The 25573-nt window shown below is 46.3% G+C and overlaps 1 long non-coding RNA gene across 1 annotated transcript; it reads left to right on the forward strand.

The window, feature by feature from the left end:
* Positions 1–13183: 13183 nt before the first annotated feature.
* On the forward strand, positions 13184–20218 carry LOC142577638 (uncharacterized). The gene is made up of 3 exons (XR_012827042.1): positions 13184–13612; positions 14742–14832; positions 19971–20218. It is a non-coding gene; the product is annotated as an uncharacterized LOC142577638 (long non-coding RNA).
* The last annotated feature ends 5355 nt before the right edge of the window (positions 20219–25573 follow it).

A 25573-nucleotide genomic window follows, 5' to 3' on the forward strand; every position in this document is an offset into this window, starting at 1 on the left:
AAAGTGTCAAGGAAGGAAGGAAGGAAAAAGTGGAGAAGGAAAGGCAGGGAGGTTAACCAGTTTAGCTTAACCGGTTTGCTACCCTACACATGGGAGAGGGATGGGGCCGATGAAAGATGGGGAAGGGGAAGAGAGAGAGAGAGAGCACATAGCATAGCACACACGCATCGTCCGTCAGAGTCCATCAATCTGGCATGGTATACGTGATATCACTGTCACAGCCGCTTGTCCAATCCCGTCTGTTTCAAAAACCGAAGTAGTCCCTTCGTCGCTCTCATCTGCGATGTCTTCTGTCGGCGGCATGTGAAAATCGTGTCGAGGGACAATGGCCTAGTGTGAAGGTGCGCTAGAACGGATGCCAGGGACTGTCGCTGAACATTACATTCAGGACAGTCGCAAAGTGTCAAAGTTGACAAAACCGCTCCGGGGAACACCTACTCCTGCAGATGTCGCTTGTGTTAACGTGCTCCAAAAGGTCCACAGTGCATCACCTCATCAATAAGGGAGTGGTGCACCACTGGGGCAATGTTTAAACGCTGCACCTACATAGGTAATCATGGCGGGCGCTATTCCCTTCCGTTTTGGTACTTTAAATGTCCTTGGCTTACGAAGTAAGCGACGGCAAGTACAGCTTCTTCATTTGTTACGCAACAGAAAATTAGATATTGCTGCTATCCAAGAAACAAAGATTGAATCCGACGAGAAAAGAGAAGTAGCTCTTTCCATTCCTATCTGACTATAATGTTCGTGTCAGCCATGCAGTATGGCATTTCCGCAGGTGGTATGTTATTTGTTAGAAAACATTTACCATGTGATTTGCTACATTTGTTTACAGATAGGGAAGAGCGCCTAATCTGTTGCGATATTGATATCACTGGTACGAGCTTTAGATTTGTGTGCATTTATGCCCCCAACAAGTTACGTGAACGCGAGTGTTTCTTCTAATCTCTAGAACATAATTTCTGTACTGATCGTGCACTGGTCCTCTTTGGAGACTTTAATTGTGTATGTAACGCGCAAGATTGTACGTCACTGCAGCTGAGACATGATCCAAGTAGTGATGCGTTGCAACGCCTGATATGTGATTATCAGCTTGAGGACATTGGGGAAAATGAAAAGGCGGGATGTCGACATACGCATTTCCAGGATACCTCGCATGCAAGGCTTGATCGAATTTACGCCTCACTTAGCGCGCTATCTCTTATTTCTGGTTACACTGTGCACCCTATATTCTTCAGTGACCATAGCCTATAGTCTCAGCATCGTTTGGTAGCCGTCGGTACCAAAGTCGCCGTATGTGCTGGAAGCTGTGGAAGTTTAATAACCTATTACTTTCGCGTGAGTGTTTCTTAAATCGTTTTACTGAGCTTATAGCTCATGTGTCATGCCGCATAGACTTGCCACTCTTTGCTGTGTGGGAATTATTCAAACAGGAAGCTAAAATGATAGCTATTGAAGAATCATCAATTTTGGCCTTTGAAAAAAAGAATAATTACAAAGCATTGTATAGACTTCTGAGGGAATTGCATGAGCTTGAATGTCTATATCCGGGTCAATATATTGACGATATTCATAAGCTCAAGGCACAGTTACAAACTTTGAACACAGAAAAATACAGAGGTATACACTAGTGCGTGCGCGAGAGCAGCGTTTTCTGGAAGAACAGCCTTTCAGTAGGCACCTAGGTGATGAGCGCCGACACGCGCTGTCTAAACAAATACTAGATATAGAGTATGGTGGAATCATTGTTAATGAACCTACTCTAATAACTAAAGCGTTTTTAGAACATTATGAAAAACTGTTTCGAGACCATAAGCCACCGGATACAGATGCTGCCAAAAAATTGCATCGTTGCTACCCTAGTTAAATCAGGATGATTACGATTATACAAATGAAAACATTGATATTAATGAGGTAACTGCATGCATCGATTCTTTAGCGATGGGCAAGACGCCCGGCCCGGATGGACTTACTGCCGCATTTTATCAGAGTTTTCGTTCCCTCTTATCGTCATTATTACTTCAGGTGTACCGCGAGGCCTTGGAACTAGGGTACCTAACCGTCACAATGCACGGAGGACACACCGTCCTTATAGCCAAAAGCGATGATGAGACTAAATTGCAAAAAGTTGACGGATAGCGGCCTATGTCCTTATGCAATGTGGATTATAAATTTTTTGCAAAGGTATTAGCTAACCGTTTGCAAGTTGTAATAAGATCTCTGCTCGGTGATCATCAAACATGCGGCATCAGGGGCCGGCCCATTCAGACGAACATTCATGTTGCGAGATCGGTGCTAGAGTATGTAGCTGAGAGGATTGGACAGGTGGCAATGGTACAGCTAGATCTGGCTAAGGCGTTCGACAGGGTGAATCACTCATTCCTGTTTGCTGTACTAGAGCATATAAATATCGGATCCTTGCTCCTCAGAGGTGTCAAGATATGTTATGCTAATGGTTCAACGAGGCTGATAGTGAATGGCTCTCTCTCCGATCCAATTAGGCTTGTATCATAAGCACGACAAGGATGCCCTTTGTCACCGCTTCTGTTCTGCTTGTATTTAGAGCCACTTTGCATGAGCATTCTTAAAGAACAAGTTTTCCAAGGGTTTAAATTACTGACTAATGAGGTTCGGGTTCTTGCTTATGCAGACGATGTGGCCTTTTTTGTACCGATAAAAAGAGTGTAAAGACTGCTCTTGCACTTACAGAACAATTTTGTGCGGCTTCTGATGCAAGCGTTAACATTGAAAAAAGTTCAAGTTTTTGGTTTGGATTATGGGCCGCAATGCCATCACATTACGCTGGCATGCAATGGAAAAAAAGATGTACGTCATTTAGGTGTGCATCTCTCACAGTATAGAAATAGCAACGTTCATTGGTTGGGAGAAGCTGGCAAAATTCAACGTAAAGTTAATTCATGGCGAGGGCGGAATTTGTCAATGTTCATTCGTGCTGAAGTGTGCAACGTATTCTTAGCTTCCCGTCTTATGTATACGTGCTGCAAGTACTACACTGCTCACGACTTCGCCTTCAGGCACAGCATCGCGTATTTGCAACATTTATTTAGAGTTCGAGTTGTGAGTCGATCAGGCGCGACAATCTGTTCATCCCCCTTGAACGTGGTGGTCTAGGATTAGTCCACCTCTTCGACAGGCGAATTGTTTCTCGCCTGTTTTTCTTTCGAGACAGTGACCATCCACTTTTGCGTGAAATGTTGCAACTCCGTTTAGTTCATTATGTTCCTATTATAGTAGTGTCATCAAATGCCAAAGATGTCCCACAGGCTCCTTGGGGCTTTCTCAAAGAGGTTGTTGACAAATTTCTTTTCTTGAAAGTTAGATTCAGCCTGGAGTACGTGTTCACTGCGAGTCGAAAAGCAATTTCTGCGGCGCTGGTTGACTCTATTTTCCCAGATCCTTTGTATCGTGCACCTTATTTAAGCCGACCTTATCAGGATGTACTTAAGGGCGGCCGAAAAATGTGTGTACCTCCTGGAGTAAAAACATTTTTCTTTCTATTACATTCGAAAACACTCCCTGTTAAAACTTGGTTGAATTCGAGGGGTTGCTTTGTGCCGTGGTTAACAAACTGTCGACTCTATCCACGTGCCGAAACCATAGATCACTGTTTCATAGACTGTAGGGATGCTGTATTTTTTTGGGACATTCTCCAACGGTCGCTTAAAAAGGACATTGGCATCACTCCATATTCAATTAGGTTTCTACCGTTTAAGGTTACGGGCGGTCCTCCTTATGACATTTTCATAATACTTGGCTTATACAGCCTATGGAGATGTAGACTGTGTGATCGCCATGCCGAAAGCCCACGATCGGCAAAATCCTTCTTTCGCGAAAGTGCTGCTTATGTAAGAATTGTGTACGCTGTACAGGAACCTCCGCCAGACTGAATGCACTTATTGGATGCATGTGTGTGTTTGCCCGAGTTTTAAGTGTGTAGTGGTGTCCACTTTGTAATATACCTTCAGTTTTGTTTTCCACGTAATCAAGAACAAAAAAGAAAGCTGGCGTGTCGTAGCGGTAAAGTACCTGGCTTCGGATCTGTATGTCGGATGATCGAATCCTGGTCGGAGCACTTTTATTTTTTACGTTCTTTTTTCTGTTTTTATTGCACTAAAACGCTCTCTGTTGCTTTCTGTATTCAAAAAATAAATACGGTGTCCAGGCACCGCTGATTTAACGCGCTAGAGCTGTTTTTCGCACGAGTAGCCAGTGCCTCCCAGTACGCCGCGCCTGGCCAGTGCCCCAGCATCCAGCGCGCGGCACTCGGCACATAATCCGGCGCACTGGACACTGGGTTTTGCAATAGGAAAGGCTTCTCTGACGACCTTTTATGAACGGACATTGCTTGAATGTCACAAAGTACGAGCTCAAACATCTCGAAATCGTTCCGCAGCACGCGACAGCGATAATTTCAAGCAGCGCCGCGCCGGATCGCACAAGCCAGAGAGGAGGAAAGACGCGCCACGCGTAGCCGCTCGTCCTTTCCTCCTCGCCCGATGAAAAGGTCTATATATGACAGGCCCGAGTCAGACAGGAAAGGCGACGGGAGAAACTCGTTTTCACCCCACCGCTGGATGGATGGATGGATGAATGGATGTTATGAGCTTCCCCTTTGAAACGGGGCGGTGGGTTGCGCCACCAAGCTCTTGCTATTATACTGCCTAATGTCATACCTAGGTTAAACAAGAAAAGAAAACTCTATGAACTCCCACAACCAAATTTCCTGATCCCCTATTGCGAACTTAGCATTTGTACGTCTCCGTTTTTTGTCGTTTCCCTACTTTTCTTCCACCAATCCTCCTATCGCCTCTCGCTAAACCCAAGGGCTTCAAGGAGGCCAGTGGATCCAAAATCGACCGTCGAATGTGCGCAATGCCATCTGGAACTCCCTGGCCGTCAACACATTAGCCTCTTGACAGCTGTAATTATCCGTGACTCCCCTCAGAAGCATTGCAGAAAGTGCGGCGCTTCCCTTTCTACTAACGCGCGAGGCCAGAGGGGACGCAGACAGAACTGTAGGGAGCAAAAGAAGAGGAGGGAGGAGAAGAGGCAGTTTCCATATAAGAGAGGGGAGGAGGTGACGTGGGAAGGCAAGGAAACCCCACTACTATAACGACAGCGGTTGCGGGGAAACCGGATAAGCTTAAGTTCGAGGTACGGTACAGTACGTTGCTGCTATTTCTGAAAAATAAGCGCCATGCAAATATGTCAAGCGGACAAATTACGCAGGGCGTGCAGAAGCAGAGCCGCATTAATTAAAGCGCACCGCAGGGTCCAGGAGCCACTACGGAAGCTGCCGGCCGTCAAATCAACACTTCTGCGCCCGCCGCGTCCGCTTTGCGGTTATGACATTACTAGAGGTCGTGGATTTGATCCCAATCGCCGGCAGCCGCATTTCGACGGGGGCGAAATAGAAAACGCACGTGAACTTAGATGTTGGGACACGTTAAAGGACATCACGGTGTGAAAATTAATCCGGAGTCCGTCACCACGCTTTGCCTCATAATCCGGGTGTGGTTTTGGCACGTACAGCCTCATACTCCAATTCAAGTTTAATACTTCTGCCACAATGCGATGTGCCATGTGAGGAAATGACAACGCTCAACCGTCTCCGAGGTTATAAAATATGGCGCACAACAACGCCTCAAGCAAACATCTCTCTCCCTCCGTGCTCTGTGTACTACGCGGACGAACAGTAGTGGTGCACGCAAGATAACGTTTAACATCAACTCGCGACTCTCGTGTTAACCTAAACGTTGAATAAATTAACCTTTAGCGGTCAACATTGCCGCCAATTATGTCGATCAAAGCATCCAGCACGGAAAGCTTCTCTTACATCGATTCTCACAGTGCGTGGGATCTGAAATTTTGTTTTTTTCGTTTCTGCTCCGTTTTTTCCTGTTTTTGCCTAATTTCTTTCTGTTCTGTTCCTGTCTTTTGCTTAGAATTCTATTACCTAAATATCCGATGAATTTCACACATTGTCACTTTGGAGAATGATTTTATGAATTTCTGCTTCCGTTAAGTCTTCCTCTGCGTCTACCTCGAGTTCCTCACACAACCACAACAGGTTAGATCTCTTCAAACACAATAGGACCATGGTCGCTACTTTAAGCTTTGGCTCTGCTGTCACACAGTACTTGCTGCTATACCCACTCAAATTCCCCGACAAGTTTGCCTTTCCAGTCCCCTGTTCCGTTCCTCTTCTTCTCCACCAGACATTGGGGACATTGCATAAGGAGATACATATACAAGTAAACGATCCCCAGCGATTCAAATTTACTAAGCCAGAGAAATTGAAGCCTGGTGAACCTTACAGCGAAAACCCAAACGCTTACCAACAGAAGCAGCACATGTCACTAGTCCTCCGCCGTATCCAGTCAGTTGTAAAAGGTGGTCAGTCCCAAGTCGCCTCCAACTTGATCGGAATACCGGTCGGTCACCACGTCCCAAGATCCGCGAGGTCGATCTCACCATCGGCAACCAGTTGTAGGAGTCGGGAGTCGTGGCCTCGGAGTCTGACGTCACACAGAGGGTCACTTTCTAGCCTACGCCGCCGGTGCGTCTCGTAGCGGGTAGCTGGCCTACGCTACCGCGGCGTCACACAGAGGCTAAGCGGGCCCGCGCCGTCGTCTGAGCTTTCTTGACGAGGGTTGCTTCTTTAGTGAAAACTACGAGGTGGAGAAGAAGAGGAACGGAACAGGGGACTGGAAAGGCAAACTTGTCGGGGAATTTTAGTGGTCTGTTCGATTCGCCTGCACCGCAGTGAACCAGTTCAAACGGCTCACGAGAAGTTCAGAAGTTGTGCTGCACCGATAGTCGAGAGGGTGCAGCAAAATCATGAACCAGCCCTGCACCTTTCCTGCACCTTTTGAAACGAACGTCGTGGTTCAGCGGGCACCATTACTGCACCGCTGAAACGAATGGCAGGGCGCAGCACCTTGTGATCTGGTTCATGTGGTGCAGGTAAATCAAATGTACCCTAGGTTAGGGCAACCTCAGCACCTTTTCTTCACGGAACGCCATCGGAGAAATACCCCCGGGCGCACACAGCTCACTGTCCCAGAGGAAGGAGGGGATGCTCGAAGGCATGGGCGTCACGCTTGACTCAGTTTGCTCGTCCTGACTTCTGGTAAGGCCCCGACCGTAACGAAGCGGCGTATAACGCACTTTTAAAGCGAAGCTTTCTTTACCTGTTCCTTCGACTTCCACACTGCTTCTGCTGTGGGCTGCTGCTGTCGCGCCCAGGCGCGAGTAAGAGAGGAAAGGCGACGGGAGGAACTCGTTTTCGCCCCACCGCGTCGAATGTGCACAATGCCCTGTGGAGCTTTCCTGACCGTCGCCACTTTAACCGCTTGACAGCTGTAATTATCCGTGACTCCCCTCAGAAGCATTGCAGAAACTGCAGCGTTTCCCATTCTACTAACATGCGAGACCAGAGGGAACGCAGATAGAACTGTAGGGAGGAGTAGGAGAAGAGGCAGTTCCCATATAAGAGAGGGTGGAAGTGACGTGAGAAGGCAAGGAAGCGCCGCTACTATACGACAGCGGTTGCGGGGAAACAGGATAGCATTAAGTTCAAGGTACGGTACAGTACGTTGCTGCTGTTTCTGAAAAACAAACGCCATGCAGATATGTCAAGCGAGCGACTTACGCACGGCGTGCAGAAGAAGTTCGTCCCTGTCCGGGACTCGAACCCGGGACCATCGCCTTTTCGCGGCAGTCGCTCTACCATCTGAGCTAACCAGGCGGCTAGCAGATGGTAGGGCGAAGTCGAACTCCTCAACAACTCCGAAGCAAAGGCAAGCGTTTGATGTAATAGTTCTGCGGAAACACGCAAGCGGCTGCCCCGGAAAGGCGGTGGTCCTGGGTTCCAGCTGCGGATCAGGCCGAATTTTTCTTCAGCTGCGAAGCTTTCTCTTTCGAGGAATCCGTATGGGTTTCCTTTGTAGCAAATGCTACGATTGGGTCGATGTCTAATTCTTCCTGTATTAGATAGGTTCTCACCGGTGCAACATGCGCTTCCTCAAACTAGGACTGTAAGTACTCTTGAAGTTGCTATTGGCCAGATGTCGCGTAGCACCTTTGTCTTTCTGTATGTGTGTTATTGCGCATTGTTGCTTGTTGGAGATATGTAATACATTCTTACCCGGAGTCAGTGCGCCTTAATGTATCTGTTAAACATTACCTATATATACTCTTAATTGATGCCTATATATAGCGAATAGACTCGGTTGTCTATTTTTCATATATATTTATTATTTTACATTTTTACGCTTTTGCAATACCATCTAATTCATATGACAATGCAAGCGGCACTTAAAAATCGAATAGGCCCCATTGCATTGTTGGTAATTATATTTTAACTGCTAACTGCACTACCGAGGTAGTATTTAGTCCGTACTAAGTTAGAGCTTTCTTTTCTTTCTTCACCAGACAGCGAAAAGTACTAAACATCATTTTACCGTGCATTGGGTGCATCTTAAAAAGACCCAGGTTGTCGAAGTTAACCCGGAGTCTCCCTCTATGGGCGTACCTCATAATCAGATCATGGTTCTGGCACCCCAGAAGTCTAAAATTTGCTTAGTTGTGCGCGCTTTCGTATATTGCCTGCGTTAAAGAACTTTATATTCACGGCATGTTTGCCCTGAGCCGTGGCATGCTGCGCCCGGCAAGCTATACATCTTGTGAGCCCTGCGATCAGGCTAACATGCCCAGCTACAATTTTCAGATGTGTTTGCCACAACTGCACCACTCAATTCGGCGACATCAGTGCCCTAAAATTAGCAAGCGCAAACCACAGTCCGCCAGGAACATCAGCACGCTTTGTTCTATGCTGAAATTCTACATAAAACAACTGCAATGTTATTCAAGCAATGATCGCGAATGTATCAACAGAGTGGCGTCCACGGCACAAAGCATTTCATGTTTTCCACTTGGGTGAGCTTAGTGCTCGCAAGCACAATCTCAAGTCAGTATGCCAATGCTGATCTGCTCAAACTGCGCGCTGCCTTTGTTTCTGCTAGCATAACAGCGATTGGTATCTTCGGCGACAAAACACTTTTATTTTTTTCACTCTGTAGGAAGCTGGTTCACCGTATCTCTAATGGTAACAGTCGCAGTCGAAGAACGCGCCGCAATGATATACTGATTCAAGCAGGGACTACAGCGAAAGTGCACGATTGGGCCACTTCTTTTTTTGATAGCTGAAAGGGCTCTCGGCACTCTCGTTTCTCGACTTGACCGCCACACGGCGAGAATTTTTGGCGCCAGCAAGTATGATCCGTTCCATACATAGCAGTCAACGCTGTGGAGGCTAGATATACTTTTTGCAGGGGCTTCGTTCGCACTTGGATATAGTTCGGTGTTTTTTGACCGCAATTGTGCGCAACTTTTTTTTTATATAGGCTCAGTATTGAATGAAACAAGTTTTAACCCTTAGAAACAGACACAGTATGGTATACGGCTGCTGTATAATGCGTTGTTTTAGATCATTTTCATTTTTGTTGTTGTTTTCGGGTTTTTTATTTGCAACCCGTCGCGAGGAGCCCCACGTGCATGCTCGCGTGAGCGAACGCTGTTGGCGCGCAGCGAAGCATGGACGCGGAGTGATAACTTTTCTTGACCGAACTTCTTGCGTAGCTTCCACAGCGTTGACTGCTATGTATGGAACGGCATCGGCTTCGCAGTGCGTCAGCATCTTTGGCGGTGGCACACGCAAAGGAAGCGCAGCGGATTGGGCGAGTTGGTGTTGCATGGTAACAATAAAATTCAAACAACGCTAAACAACAGGACCAGAGTGAGGAGGACACAAACACGGCGCTGATACAATAAAATTCAAACAGCGCTAAACGACAGGACCAGAGTGAGGAGGACACAAACACGGCGTTGATCAGCGCCGTGTTTGTGTCCTCCTCACTCTGGTCCTGTCGTTTAGCGCTGTTTGAATTTTATTGTTACCATGCAAAGGAAGCGCCGGCGTCCCCGATAGGCGATAGGCTCGACGAACGGTTGAGAGCGCTGCAATACGATAGCGCAGGAGCGCAATCACGTGGTGTTATTTCATATTTCGCGGGCTTTCTTTATGCGGCAAAAAAAAAAAACGCCACGCAACATGTACGTTACACACACACACACACACACACACACACACACACACACACACACACACACACACACACACACACACAAACAAAAAAAAAATATCGGTCGTTTCTGAACCCCCTCTACAACACAACGAATTGTACTTGGCTCTTCAGTTAATATACAAATTTTGCATAATTCATCTTATTCACTTAACTATTTAAACGGAATGTAAAAAAAAAAAACTCTAAGGAGCGCCACATGACGGTGAACCGTATGCCATTACTTTCATTCAACTGCGGCTAACCACTTTTTTTTTTTAAATCCTTGGCATAAGTTACGTGAAACACTTTGTATATGGCGTGAAAATAATGTGGTGGAAATGAGGCTCCGTTGTGATATTAAGAAAGAAGAAAGAGTAAGGCTTCGCCTTCGTGCTCGAGATCTACAGTAATATTCAACCTTCTTCCGCCCCCCCTTTCTTTTTTTCAGATAAATGAAAGTATAGTTTTTAGTCGTTTTACCACTATAATCTGAATTACCTTTCCGCGCTAGTGTTCGTTTACGGCATCTCGACGGTCTTCCGAGTGTGCTCCTTGTGTGCTCCTCAACTCCAGCAAATAAGTAAATAAATCCTCCTTTACTTTCCGTTTCACCTCCCGACATCTGACTCCTCATCAGCAAGCCACTCTTGGCACGGACGCTCAAACCCCTACGAACCGCATAGCACCCCGAAAATATGTTTTGAGAAAAAATCCTTGAAGTGCGCAATGTTTCGCAAATAGCCTTATCACAGAGTCCGCACACAGTAAAATAATTTACACCTTTGATGGTGAGAATTGCGAGTCATAACACCCTTGAAGGGTGTTTTCATTCTAGAAATATCCCATCATCATGACTTCTTGCGAAGCGTAGGGCAGTTCTAGATGTCATAACACCCTTTTACCCACCAAAAGGGTGCACTGACTAAGGATATTGGGGGTGGGTGCAAGGGTGTTTTTGTTTATTTTTATTACATTCACAAACATACAGTTGTGCAAAGAGACAGCGTGTCCCACGGCACTACAAACCAGTGGCGGATCCAGTAGCGGACCCTCCCCTACCCCAACCCCTTCCCCCCGAGACATGTCGGACTTTCAATGCCGACAAAACTCCTGAAGAGGGTTCTCCACCGTTTCACTGTCTCTTTTTATGAGCCATTTTAAATATGTCCCGCGAAAAACCTGTTGCTGAAGCACTACTATTATGTCATAGTGGGCTAAGTGGCACACAGTTCTCAAATGTCATCACGCACAAATTCCGCGGGATCCAAAAGCACGCACGTAATTTTTCTAGTATTGAATATTTAACCAAAAAGAAAAATGTTCAAAACGTTTTCAGCAAGGCAGAACAAGTGCAGCTCTTGCTTGTGGGACGCCAGCAATCCAGCGAAATAAATAGGCCACGTGACAGCATGCAGCTGGACGCGCCACAATCGCTCCAAAGCAAGGCGGTCGTCTAGGTTTCTTTCAAGCACAACGAAACAGGCAGAAAAGGGGGCGACGAACCCTACTCGGACAAAAGATACGCCGATTCGGGAAGATTTGACCCCACCTGAGATTCTTTCGCGGAATCAATAACCCCAATTCGTTCTGCTTCTCTGACGTTTAAAAACAAGGTAGCTTCGTAGGCAAACTTGAGCCTTCTCACCCACCACAATGCTTTGATCAAGCAGCCTCTACAGAAAGAGCCATGCAAAACGCTCATGGCTTCGCGTCTGCGTCAATTTACGAAGCTGGCTGTACAAGAAGAAACTATTAAGTTTGTAGTTGTATAGGAAAGGAAAGTTCTACTGGCTTACAAACAGCTGCCAGAACGGAGTGCTCAAAAAGAAAGGGAGGGAAATGTGAGAAAGTATAGAGAACCAACGTACAATTTGCGATGCATACAGTATTTGCCACACCGACTAACAGCGCTATTTACTCAAATATTTCCCCTCCCAAATCGGAGACAGTATTATTGCCTGCATGGATAGGACATTGAGCCAATCATTATAGATAGAATGAGATTCCAGAAATTGGCGGGGCATTTGCAGACCCATCTTTGTTCACGGAACAGTGGCGAGGCATTGTTCAAGTCTGCGCGCGATTGTCCACCTGCAAAGTACGTTCGAGATGTCTTGGCATATGCAGACCTGCGCGAGACTCGCCCGTCTCCCCTCGCGAGACGGGTAGGACAGGTGCACATGCTGAATACGGGAAATACTTTGTAGAATGAAATTGAACTCTGTCAAAACACCAGAGCTCTGGATGACAGGTTACGGTGTGCACAGAGGCGTTCTGCTAGATTTTAAAGCGAAGCTTTCTATGCCTCCTCCCTTATAATTTCCAATTCTGCTGCTCCTGCTGTCACTGCCTTGCCAGCCGCGGCGGTGGGTGGTTTGAGAGCGTGCATAATGTACATGAGAGGGACTCAGGGAAGGCGTGTGCGAGCCCTTTTAGCGAGAACTTCGTGGGCATCGCTACAATACTCTCTGAACCCCTTTGGCCGTCATAATGCCCACTACTAAACATGGCAACAGTTGCGGGCAAACAATAATAATTTTACTTCAAGGTATCAAAGGGCACGTTTCTGCTATTTCTAAAAAGTAAGCACCGCGCAGTTTTGTGCACGTGGATCACTGACTCAGGGCATGCAGAAACTCAAAGCCGCACTAAAGCACCGCAGCGTCAAGACGACAACACGCAAACGGCTGTTCGGCAAATAGAACAGCAAGCTGCGCTTATGTCGATTCCCACAGTGCGTGGGATCTGCCTCTGTTGTTTATAATAATAATAATAATAATAATAATAATAATAATAACAATAACAACAACAATAATAATAATAATAATAATAATAATAATAATAATAATAATAATAATAATAATAATAATAATAATTGCTTAGAGGTAGCGTAAAATAAATAGCCTCGAAAGTAATATACACACGTAGTTTAAAAGAATATATGTATTTATGCCTTGAAAACGAAACCGAAATTGCAATAACTTCGACCGACGGGTGTCGCCGCGATCGCTGCTGAGTCTCGCGGCGGGCCGCCGGGTGCACATGTGAGTGTTCTCCGTGACAGTCTTGAAGTTGTAAGTAATTAGACTGTTTTTCGCTACGTTAGGTTGCACCACCTCGTTGTTTTCGTGTACTTTTGTGCTCATCGACGCGAAGGGAGCATCTGGACTGAAGGCGACGCGATTATGTGTGAGAAAGAAAGGCAGTAGCGGCCTACATCGGTGTTTCTTTGTGACAGTGTGTTTACTATGCCTACGACGGCCGTCATTCGTGGTCAACGAGAAAACATCTTCCATTCAGCCTGGACAGTGATGAAGTGGACTTCTTTTTTTCGGCGGAGTCCATCGTCATCATCGTCCATCCACTACGTAAACGAAATGGCGTGCCCAGAGTACACATCGTAACAGCGCTCCGCCTTCAAACCGAGGGCCTTTTGCAAGGCGCATGGACGGCTCATATGAAAGGTACGTACGTGGTCACATTCAGCGTCGCGTTTTTATGGTGCGTCATTGTGGTAGTAATTTTCGCGTAATTTCTTTAAAGGACAGCACAAGGTGTGTTGGACGCGAGTGTAGTATGTGTACTTCAGGCGGAGCCTACGGGCACCGAACGTGAAAAAGAAATGAAAATATATCGGATGTTTCATTGTTCGTGTGTCCTCAACTAATTGTGACCGCACATAGAGTTGTAGAGAATTAAGTACTGTTACGCGTCAGTATACGGCGCAGGCAGGTAAATAATACTTTGGTTTGGCTAATTCATTCTGTTGCCTAAGATGGGCGCATATTTTTACCGGTGTCACACGGCCACTTTCGATCACGATTGAGCCTGTTCTGGATTGAAATTTTCGACCGCGATTGGCTCCCGTCCGCAGATTCAGCAAGGAAGCCGAAAGTGACCAGAAATTCGATCCCAGTCAGGATCGAGCGCGGCCAAAAGTGTGCAGTGTGACAACCGTATTAAATGTCACTTGTGTACTTGCACTCGTTTTGTTCTTATTTTTTATTTTTTGTCCCAGGTCACGTGGTAGGTAATGACGCAGGTAGCTTGCAATGCTTGTGCTTTCATCGCTAGAACTAATACAAAAGAACCACAACCATCCCGGCTATGTGGTTGTCCTTCGTTTTCAGTTGTAGTCGTTTGTTCTAGAAGCTTTCGTGCCGTTGCGGATGAACGCGTGGTTGCGCTATTTGTTTATTAATTTATCTGTTCGTATAAATAAGTACACCGAGCCTGATCATATTTTTCTCGACCTTGAACTCGTTTTTTTTTTGTTTCACGCACGCATGCTTATTACTACTACTATTTGTTTTCTTGTTGTACGACTGAACCTTGCCTAAGGCGTCCTGTCAGTGGTCGACAGTATTTCTGAAATGAACTGCACTGAACATCCTACGGCTATTCTATGTTTCACTACCTTATTCTAATGTCTAGTTATAAAGCGTATGGTTATTGTAACTATTCTTGGCTTGTATATATGTATGTATTAGGCTGGTAAATGCTTAATTGTGTTTGCAGTTTTGAGAGGTTCTTTTATTAAGTGGTCAATCTCGAGTGGTATTAATGGTGAGTTGTTTTCTTGTGCCCATGCAGTTAGTCAGCATGAAGCAATTGCATGGGAACCGGCTGATTGTCTTGGGCCTACGCATTGCTCAAAAGGCAGTGAAGATGTCTGAGCCGACAGGTATACTTTTTTCATCACAATTGGCCTACATATTTTTTCCACAGGAGGATGAAGACCTCTCCCAGTGAGCTCCAATTACCTCTGTCTTGCGCTAGCTGATTCGAAGTGAAGCCTGCAAATTTCCTTACTTCATCATACAGTGTAATTCTCTACCGTCCTTGACTACCCTTGTCCTCGCTTGGCATCCGTTCTGTAACTCGAATGTGCCACCGGTTATCTGCCGTATGCATTACATGGTTGAAGAAGGCACTTGGGCTAGTTGGTGCTCATCGCAGACTCTAGACATCAATAACTAGCGTGAAAAAGACGACAACATAAAGAAGCACATAAGACAAAACTCTAGACTTCAACTGAAATTTTTGCTGCACAGAAACATGGGATGCACAGAATGTCGACCGACGGAAACAACACAGGAGCTATCGGAACAAATTGATGAACAGGTTAATTTCACATATGAACACTCTTGGTAAGAGCCAGGGACGGCTGCTCACACACCTGTTCCCCACTTTCTTTATGCAAAGTGGTTCGTATATTTCCCTATGAACCTGCTTCTGGAGCTGCCTGAGCGCACGATTGCTTTGAAACTGCTTGGTGCATGAGCACGTATGGCGATAATTGGCCAGGTGGCCGCTAGCCACTAAGGCACTGAAAGCAGCCCTATGTTCCCTCAAGTCAAACAGGTCGGTGTTTAAAAGACTGCTTCGGGGAACCAAGATAGGGCAGCTGCCAGTGGCTGGTGGCCATCTGGCCAATAATTGCTGTAGGTGCTCATGCACTGAGCAGTTTCAAAGCGCTCATCTGCCCATGCGGCTCTAGAGGCAGGTCGACACGAAAATATTCGAAGCACTTTGCATCAAAAAGTGGGTGATAGGTGTGTAAGCACCCCTTCCTTGGCTCTCATCAAAAAGAGTGTTCGTATCTCGAAATGAACCTATCCATCAATTTGCTCCGATACCTCCTTTGTCAGACAGGGAAAGGGAAAGATGAATGTTGCTTCCATCCGTCGAGGTCGCATCCCCTGAATCCTATGTTTCTGTGTTGCCAAAATTTCAGTTGAAGCCTAGAGCTCTGTCGTGTGTGCTTCTAGCTGTCGTCCGCTGTTTTTTTCGCGCTAGTTAATGATGTCTCAAGTCTGCACTACATAGCCTGACCAGCTCCCTTCTTTACTCGTTATGTCAGCTAGGATATCAGCTCCTTCGTCTGCTTTCTGAACCACGCTGCTCTCTTCCTGTTTCTGCTGCCATCAGGATGGGAGCGGACATGACAAATGAAACTGAGTGTCATTTAGACAGAAGAGCAGTGAGACTTCCTGTGCTTTACCTTTTGTTGTTGTACATAAATGTTGAAATTGCACCAACACATCTTTTTCCACCTTGTGATTTTCCCATAGCTGTGACAAATGAATATATAGGCTTTAAGAAACTAAAAATGCAGTTTGCCTAAGAAAAAGAATACTTTTGCACTTAAAGGTAATGTGTATGATGCTCTAACTCCTTTGATGCATGTGCCTTGAGAGGTGTTGATGTTGTTTTCATTTCTTTCGGTAAGCTTTACTTGATGGGCATGACTGTATATAAAGAAATAAGTTCAGAAGAAACCATAATACCTGACAGGCAGAATTGTCGAGGTTGAGAGCCAAGTTTTCTTTCATGACATTTTTTTCAGGCTGTACTAGTTGACCCATGATGTTCAACAGTGCGGACTTGTACAAAGGACGTCGAAAGTGGCGAGAAATGGAGAAAAATGCTATCACCTCTTTCTCCATCCTTTGTCGAGTTCACATTGTCGAACGTCATCGACCAATACCAACTAGCCTGTTTGCGTACCTGTACTAGTTGAGCAATTTCTACTATGGTACTGTACACCGAATGTGATAAATTCAAAATTGGTGCCTTTTCTATCTTTGTACAAGTAAGTGTTTCATATAATAGTTTAAGGCATTATGGTTGATGTCATGTTTTGACACCACCATAACCTCATAAAATATCTTCATGCATGCGAAAGGTGCCTCTTGTACAAGTTGCGTGCTGGCCTGATATGGAGAACAAACCTGGCAGGAGGTAGAGCACATGCTGTATTGTAAACAAGACGCACGATTGCATTTACTTGGCAGTTATCGCAATGTTTTCTGATATTTACCTGCAGGAACATTAGTTATCTCAGCTGCTAAGGACACCGGTAAAGATACATCACTAGACACTGGGAGCAGAAAGAAAATCTGATTTTGCAGTACTATTGAAGTCATGCAACATTATGTCTAACCAAACTGGCAGGGATGCTAGCTGTTAAAAACAAAGGGCTGATTTCAAGAAAATTTCGCATTCCTAAATGTGTAAGTGAAATGCTCTATGCTTATAAGCTACAAAAGATTTCCAGGATAATCATGCTAGTTGCACTGGCCATTTGCTAATTCAGTAAGCTTCACTGAAGCTTGTTTTAAAATTCCCAGTGTCTTTATACAGGGTGATGATAGTAAGTTTTGTGGAATTTTTAAATATAACCTGTTGCATATAGCATAATTCTAGTCCTTGAGCAGGAATATTCAAACAGGCAGACATATCTTGCACGAGAAATCGAAACTCATGTTCAACTAATTAACGAAAATCTATTAATTAGCTTTTCAATTACTTACTTCATGGCACATATAAACAAAAAGAAAGTGGGTTAACCGAGGGGCCGATGTTTATTAATCTTATCCTAAGAAGCTAGCAAACACTAACACCAAGGACAACTTAGGGTAAATTATTTGTGATTAGTAAATGAAATAAAGAAATTATAAATTACTGAAAATGAAAGTGGATGAAAAAACAACTTGCCACGGGTGGGGAACGAACCCACGTCTTCGCATTACGCGGGCGATGCTTTACCAATTGAACTACAACAGGTGCCTTTTCCCCATCCACTTTATTCGGTATTTCTGTTTCCTAGTAGAACTCTAGGAGTGTTTGCCAGCTCCACCACATATATGAAGCACATATTGTAATTTACGAATCATAGCCAGTGAGATTACAAGATGCATCAACTTTGGAATTGATTTCCAGAAGGACCATCAAACTTGCCGTAAAAATGCACTGTTGTTCCACTGTTTTTTAACAAAATGTGCTTTCTGCACTGATGCACAAAAGTAACTGGAACACCATTGTGTAGTGTTCTTTATCAGGGAATTATTCCTAAACTGGTGTCATCCTGGAAGTTCAAGCGCACACGTCTTCCAAGCTCACTGGCTACAATTCGTAAATTGCAATAGGCGCAGTAAAATAATTAGTTATGAAGTGAATAGTGAATTTTTTTAATTAGTCGAACATGTGTTTAGATTTCTCATGCTAGTGATGTCCACCTCTTCAAATAATCTAGCTCAAGGACAAGAATTATGCCATCTGCCACAGGAAATTTTTTAATATTCCATAAAACTTAAAAATGATCACCATGTACAATGCTACTACAGTGCTAAACAGCCAGCAGCCTAATCATCACATTTAAGAATGCTGTAACAACACTGACAAATGCACTAAAGTTTTCTGCGCTTCACAGATGAAAGATGTTGGCCATTAGAATGTTTGATCTTAGTGTAACTTACAATCAGATAACCAGCAAGATCAAGTGAAAGCAGATGACAAACTTCATACATGAAAGGCTTTAACTGTGCTTTGATTAAAATAGCTAAATTTCTGTAAAGCATGATGCATTCACTGTGTTCCAGTTCAAAGCATCTAAATGATCAGATGCTAAAGAGTTCTTGCTTGGAAGATCTTTAGTGAAAACCTCTGTAATAAAAATACCAGCAGGATTATGTGCTTGCTTAGTGGAGATGTCTTAAGACACTACTTTGCCACTACTTTGCCAGTAGTACTGCAAACATTTTGGCTCTTTGTCATTAATGCACTGATGTTTAAGCTATAGAATGTCACTTGCCCCATCTTCCTATCTCTTCGCGTTCCAAAGTAATCGATCAATGCATGGCATCCAGTGGTGATGTCCGCTTGAAACAGCGGGCTGTAATTGAATTTCTCACTGCAGAAGGTTCTACGCCCTTCAACATTCATTGCCGTCTGAAAGCAGTTTACGGGGATGCCTGTGTTGAAGTCAGCATTGTGCGGAGGTGGGCAAGGACTGTGAAACATCAAAATCCAGCCGCATCAAACGCCCAGGATCAGCACCGAACTGGACGGCCCGCAACGGCTTCTGATGAGGATCATCAACATCAGGCAGATGAGTTGAATCGGGTCAATCGCAGGATCAAGCAACACCAGATTGCAAGAACACTCACCATTTCCATTGGTTCCGTGAACCAGATAATTAAGAAACTCCTGGGTTACAAGAAGATTTGAACTTGTTGGCTATGTTTCAACTTTTTCATGTCAGTCTTCAGTTGCTGTGGCACCCAACAAGCGCAAGTCTTCTTGTAACGCAGGTCTTTAATGATGCGGCTCACTGAGCCTGTGGAAATGGCGAGTGTTGTTGCAATCTGGTGTTGCTTGATCCTGCGATTGCCCCGAGTCAACTTATCTGCCTGATGTTCATGACCCTCATCAGAAGCCATTGTGGGCCGTCCATTTCGGTGCTGATCCTGGAGATTTGATGCGGCAGGATTTTGGTCTTTCACAGTCCTTGTCCACCTCTGCACAGTGCTGATGTCAACACAGGCATCCTCGTAAACTGCAGTCAGATGGCGATGAATGTTGATATGTGCACAACGTTCCGCAGTCAGAAATTCAATTACAGCCTGCTGTTTCAACTGGACGTCACCACTGGATGCCATGAATTGCTAGATTACTCTGGAACGGGAAGAGATAGGAAGGTGAGGCGACATTCGATAGCATAAACATAAGTGCATCAATGATAAAGCATTCAAAATCTTTGCAGTAATATTGGCAAAGTAGTGGGCTTGGAGGCAATAATTTCTGAATTGCCCTCATTTAATTGTGTAGCCTTTCTCTCCTACATTCATGATGTGGCAGAATAAATGCCTTATTTTTTCGAAATAACGATTTCTTGGAAGTTAGTACCATCTGTGCTTGTTTTCTTTATCGTGGTCTTCATGTGATCTTGAAATATTAAAGTGAATGATGCAGGGAAGCGCTGCTTGTCATGTTTCGTGTACTTTTCCTGACATTGAATTACAACAAATCATTTTGCAGGTAGAAAACAAGCAGATGGCTACAGTGATCAATGAAGAAATGGCTTCATCTATGATGGCTCGCCTTAGGACATTGGAATGGAGCTACACAAAGGCATCACCAGCCTCGCCTGTGCCCTGGAACATTGGTTTGAATAAGACTGTTCTTCAGTGTAGAACGACCACAAGACTTGTCACCACATACAAGGCGTAGTGCAAGCTCTAAATATTGTACAGGTGGCTAGAATAAATGACCCTCCATGCAGTCACTCTTCCTGTATCTGTGGTAAATGGACCATTTCACGCAGAACACTCACACGTTCTTATGTGTTTTCTCTCAAAGTTGCTATGCCATGCGTTTGGAAACACATTACCTATTGTATGCACTCCGTACATAACATTTCTATGTGCTAGCCTGACTGTAGACTTACAAAACATACAATGAAGTGCATGTGTACCCGCTTCAATATGCCGTACTTCAACACCCTTATAGCAAGGGCTATTATATTGCTCATTACACCTGATAGGTGAAGGGGTAATATATTCCTGATCACACCCTTACACCCCATGGGTCGAAGGGTAATATGTTGTTCAAAACACCCTCAAGGGATAGGGTGTTATTGGAATATAGAATAACCATCACAAGGGTGTAATTGCCTATAAAACCCAGCTTTTTCTAGGGTGCTAGGGGGTTAGTTATAGACACTCAAAAAAACCCTTAGGGGTGTAAATTATTTTACAGTGCACTTCGGCGGGTCTTTCACTAAGTGTTTCCAGGCGGAAATAAGCGCATATACCATGTACATGCTCGACGAAATAGGGTATATCTTTCTCGCTGGGCATATTCTATGTGAAATGCCTGGATAGTTCATACGTATATTCTTCGAGTAGCTGGATGACCAATTTTGGATCTTCGGGAACTTTCCTATGTGATCTTCGAGGTAAATCTGTCCTCGTCTGGTCGCCGTACCGGCAGTATACTTTCTGAGATGGATACTGGTATCCCCGATCAGTACAGTACCCATAGGAGGTACGCCAGAGCAACGGATAACTCCGTTCCGAACGAATGAAAGTCATGCATGTCACTAAGTGACACTTCAAGTTTCCTGACGCCTTTGACGGGTCCTGGTGGTGTTCCGTTCTTGCCGGACGAAATCTAACAACTCGTAGCGTGATAAAGTGGCTCCTATATAGCCTCATTTAACTTGAAACGTGAAATCACCATCATCGGCGATAGCAGAGACGCCTTACTCCTGCGTCACCCTGCTACCACATTATAGTTACTTCACCATGGTACTCCACTTCCCATCACCTTCTGGTGGAAGACGAATAGTCCGGAGTGGAACTATCCGCGAAAATAAATTAATAAAGGCGTTTTCAAAGAAACCGAAACTCTTCCAATACCGAAGTACAGGCGAAATTTATAGTCCCAAGTCAGCCGCACAATTTGAAGTCGCAGCCGAAGGCAAGACTGTATGCACGAAGTGAACCATCGCGCCTATGCGTCATGTTCCGAGGGGTTCCCGAGGCTGTTCTAAGATTTTTCCTTTGGACATAATCTCAATTCTCTAGTACTGGCGCTCTGAAGGTGCCACGGCATAGTAACCTGCTGTGGGCAACAGCTTCGCGAGGCCTTCATACCAACATAGCGACATCGGTTTCGCGCAGCAGCACCACGCGGACACAGCTTTTGAGAGATCTCTTGTAGGCTGCGTGTGAATAACGCACAAACCTCCAGAAGGAACGTCACTGACGTAATGCATTTTGTAACCAGTTGGGTTTCTTCGATTATCTTCATTTATTATATATCATCCTCCACTCCTGTTGTATAGCCGATCACGACAATTACGGCGGCGCGGCGACGTGCCAGCCAATTATGAAGAGAAAAATTAATTGAAAATAAATCAATGTCAATCAGTTTATTTCCACTTCAAAGAGCGGAGGGCAAGGAAGTAAAAGCTCTGCAGAGCTTGAGGAAACTTCGTAGCCCCTGTACAGTTCAGCAGCAAAGCACATTCTACATTACAGTATATTTCACAATTCAGCAACGCGCACCTTGTATATAGGAGCCGGGGGTTGTGGCCTGGGAGTCTGGCGCCACAAGGAGGGTCGCTCTCTAGCCTACGCCGCCGGTGTGCCTCGAAATGGGTAGCTGGCCTACGCTACCGGGGCGTCACACGGACGCTAAGCGGGCCCACGAAGTCGTCCGAGGTTTCTTGGCGATGGTTGCTTCTTTTGTGAAGATTAAAAGGTTGAGAGGATGACGAACGGAACAGGGGGTTTATTTACATTGGAATTGTAAACTTATGTAAGGTGTGGAAAGGGGAGCTGCTTCCTTATGCGTCGGCTCATTCAAACACTGCGACACGTGACATTGCTAAACTTTGCCTTGAGTCTGCTCTCGTGAAATCGTGTCACCATGCAATGCGTGCGAGCTATGACAAGCAAGTTGATAGGTTGGTTTCGGCCGACTACCCATGCTCGGTCATCACAGCAGTGGCTGAAGTGCTCTTGCAGAAAATCAAAGGTGTCATGGTCAAGAAACCGTGCGCACAAGAAAAACAAGCTGCGAAGCCGGAAGTGGTTCCGTATGTGTACATAGGATCGCCCGCAATGTGAAAAAGGTGGCGAACAGACATGGCGTCCCAGTCGTGTTTTCGGCTCCTCGGAAACAAGCTCAGCTCTGCGCCCCCGTCGCGAGCGAGGGTACGAGGAACAGCTGCAGCAAAACACATGGCAAGGAGTTTGTAAAGTGCTGCACCGGTGTGGTATATGAAATACCATTGTCCTGCGGGGAAAACCTATGTGGGCCAAACGGGTAGATGCGTGAATGACCGCGCATCTGAACATGCGCAGTCACTGAAAGAAGAAGGAGGTGCGCATCTTTCGCAACATTGCGCAACTTGCCCTGCGTGTCACCGGGCGGCAGAACATTCGCCACGGAAACAAACGTCTCTACTGCAAGAAGTGTGACCCATGGTTCCGAGATAAAGATTCTTGGCAAAAGCAGAGATAAAAAGGCACGTGATGTTTTTGGAAGCATTCCATATAAAGAAGAGAGGAAAAAGCTTCTGTGACCCTCTTTAAAAGCGAAATGTCATATCTTGAGCGGTTTGGCAGATGATGCATTGTGGTCCTTGTGCGCATGTCCGTGATTTTCCTTACATTTGCTGCTTTTTCAGTGAATAAAGATAGATGAAGTTGGCGCTTGTCCTGTGTCGGTCTCCCGCTCGTGATTGTCTCAGTTGGCGCTTTTCATTCCTAGTTCACGTGAACATGAGTGAGTGAGTGAGTGAATAAACTTTATTGTAGGTCCGGCGAGGACGCGAACTCGTCGCGCACCCGGCTAGTCCCACGTCGGGACCGGCAGGTCTAGCCCACCGGCCCGGTCGCGGGCACGCTGGACGGCCAGGATTTGCTTTTCTAGAGAGGGGCTACGCAAAAGCGAGTCCCACTCCTCCTTGATGAACTTGGGGTATGTCGACCCACACTCCCACAGCATGTGCGCTAGAGTGGAGGTCTGGCCGCAGGAGGGGCAGGCGTCGTCGCGATACACGTCCGGGTAAGCCTCGTGGAGAACGGACAGACACGGATACGTACTGGTCTGCAGAAGCCTAAGCGAAACGGCTTGCGCCCTATTCAACTTGGGGTGAGGGGGTGGAAAGACCCTTCTAGACATGTAGAATAATTTAATGAGCTCGTTGTGAGTAGCGGGAGCGTCCCTGTGGCCGTAGGGAGGAGGGGAGTCGGTGCTTCTTGTAGAGGAAGCGCGGTCGGTGAGGTCACGCGCAGCCTCGTGAGCAGACTCATTGAGGTTCGGGGGAGCACCCTCGACCGACCCTACGTGAGCTGGAAACCAGTGGATTGAATGATGCGTGAGAGCATCTCGACTCGAGCTGCTAAGAAGACGAGCAGCTCGCTTGGCGATGCAACCCTTCTGAAAAGCCCTAACTGCTGTTTTGGAATCGCTATATATCTCGGATCCACGACCGTCTAGCAGGGCGAGGGCGATGGCGGCTTGCTCGGCGACACCGGGGTCTGAAGTGCGAATGGAGGCGCAGTTGGAAATCTTGCCGCTGGAGTCGACCACAACGATGGCAAAGGTCTTCCCATCGCTGTACTCCGCGGCGTCGACGAAGCCTGCTCTAATGTCTCGTTGCTTGATCTGTTTGAGGATGGCAGCTGCTCTGGCCTTGCGTCTGCCCTCGTTATGGACGGGATGGACGTTTCGGGGCACAGGGGCCACTTCGAACTTGTCTCGAATGCATCTGGGGATCGGGGTACTGACCATCGGGAATCCCGCAGGTTGGTAACCCAGCTCTTCGAGGATGTGTCTACCTGCCGCTGTGGTGCTCAAGCGAGTGAGTTGCGCGCGTTCTTGGGCTTCGGCAATCTCCTCGGCAGTGTTATGCACCCCCAGCCTAAGGAGATCCTCGGTATGGGTCCTGATGGGTAGCCCGAGAGCCCTCTTGACCACTTTGCGGATGAGAGCGTTGAGTTTGTCTCGCTCCGCTCTGAGCCAGTTATGCATAGAAATTGTGTACGTAAAGTGACATAGTACGAATGCATTGATAAGCCTGAGGAGATTGTTTTCCTTCATTCCTCGGTGCCGGTTTGCTATTCTGCGAACGAGGCGGAAAGCGTTGTCCGTCTTTGCGATGATCTTGCGGAGAGCCGTTCCGTTCCCGCCGTTGAATTCGACAAACATGCCCAGGACCCGAATAACGTCAACCCTGGGTATCACCCCCCCCGTCACAAGTGCGAAGACTGATGCTGCTTTCGGAGACTGGCTTCCAATCTTTGGGTCTGCCTCCCTTCTCTTTTCTGTAAATCAGAAGCTCCGACTTGGCGGGGGAGCATCGAAGTCCGGTGGGGCGGAGATACTCCTCGATCACGTCTATCGCCTCCTGCATGGATTCTTCGACTCTGCCCTCGCAGCCGCTGGAGCACCATAAAAGGTGATGTCGTCGGCGTATATGGTGTGCTTGACGCCCTCTACGCGTGCCAACCTCTCGGAAAGACCAATCATACAGATGTTGAACAGGGTGGGTGAGATGACGGCGCCCTGAGGAGTGCCCCGCCCCCCGAGGGGCACATCGTTGGAGCGGAAGTCCCCAATGCGAAGCTTGGCCTTCCTGTCCGTTAGGAAAGAGCTGACGTAGCTATGGAATCTGGAGCCGAGACCCAGATCTGAAATGGTCTTTACGATGAAGCTATGGAGCACGTTGTCGAAAGCTTTCTCGAGGTCCAGACCGAGCAAAGCCTTGACGTCTCTGGAACGGCCATCCACAATCTGATGCTTTATTAGGCGCATTGCATCCTGCGTCGAGAGTCCGGCGCGGAAGCCGATCATGTTATACGTGTAAACCTCGTTGTCTTCGAGGTACCCGTTGACCCTGTTGAGGACGACGCGCTCCATGACCTTGCCGACGCAGGAGGTTAGAGAAATCGGCCTGGGGTTCTCGATGTTCGGGGCCTTGCCGGGCTTGGGAATGAGCACCGTGCAGGCCATCTTCCATTCTGCAGGAACAACGCCGCTATTCCAGGACTCGTTGATTTTGTCGGTCAGGAAGACGATCGACGTGTCCTCGAGGTTTCTCAACATTCTGTTGGTGACTCCGTCTG

The sequence above is a fragment of the Dermacentor variabilis genome, chromosome 1, assembly GCF_050947875.1.
Source record: "Dermacentor variabilis isolate Ectoservices chromosome 1, ASM5094787v1, whole genome shotgun sequence".
NCBI classification, from domain to species: domain Eukaryota; kingdom Metazoa; phylum Arthropoda; class Arachnida; order Ixodida; family Ixodidae; genus Dermacentor; species Dermacentor variabilis.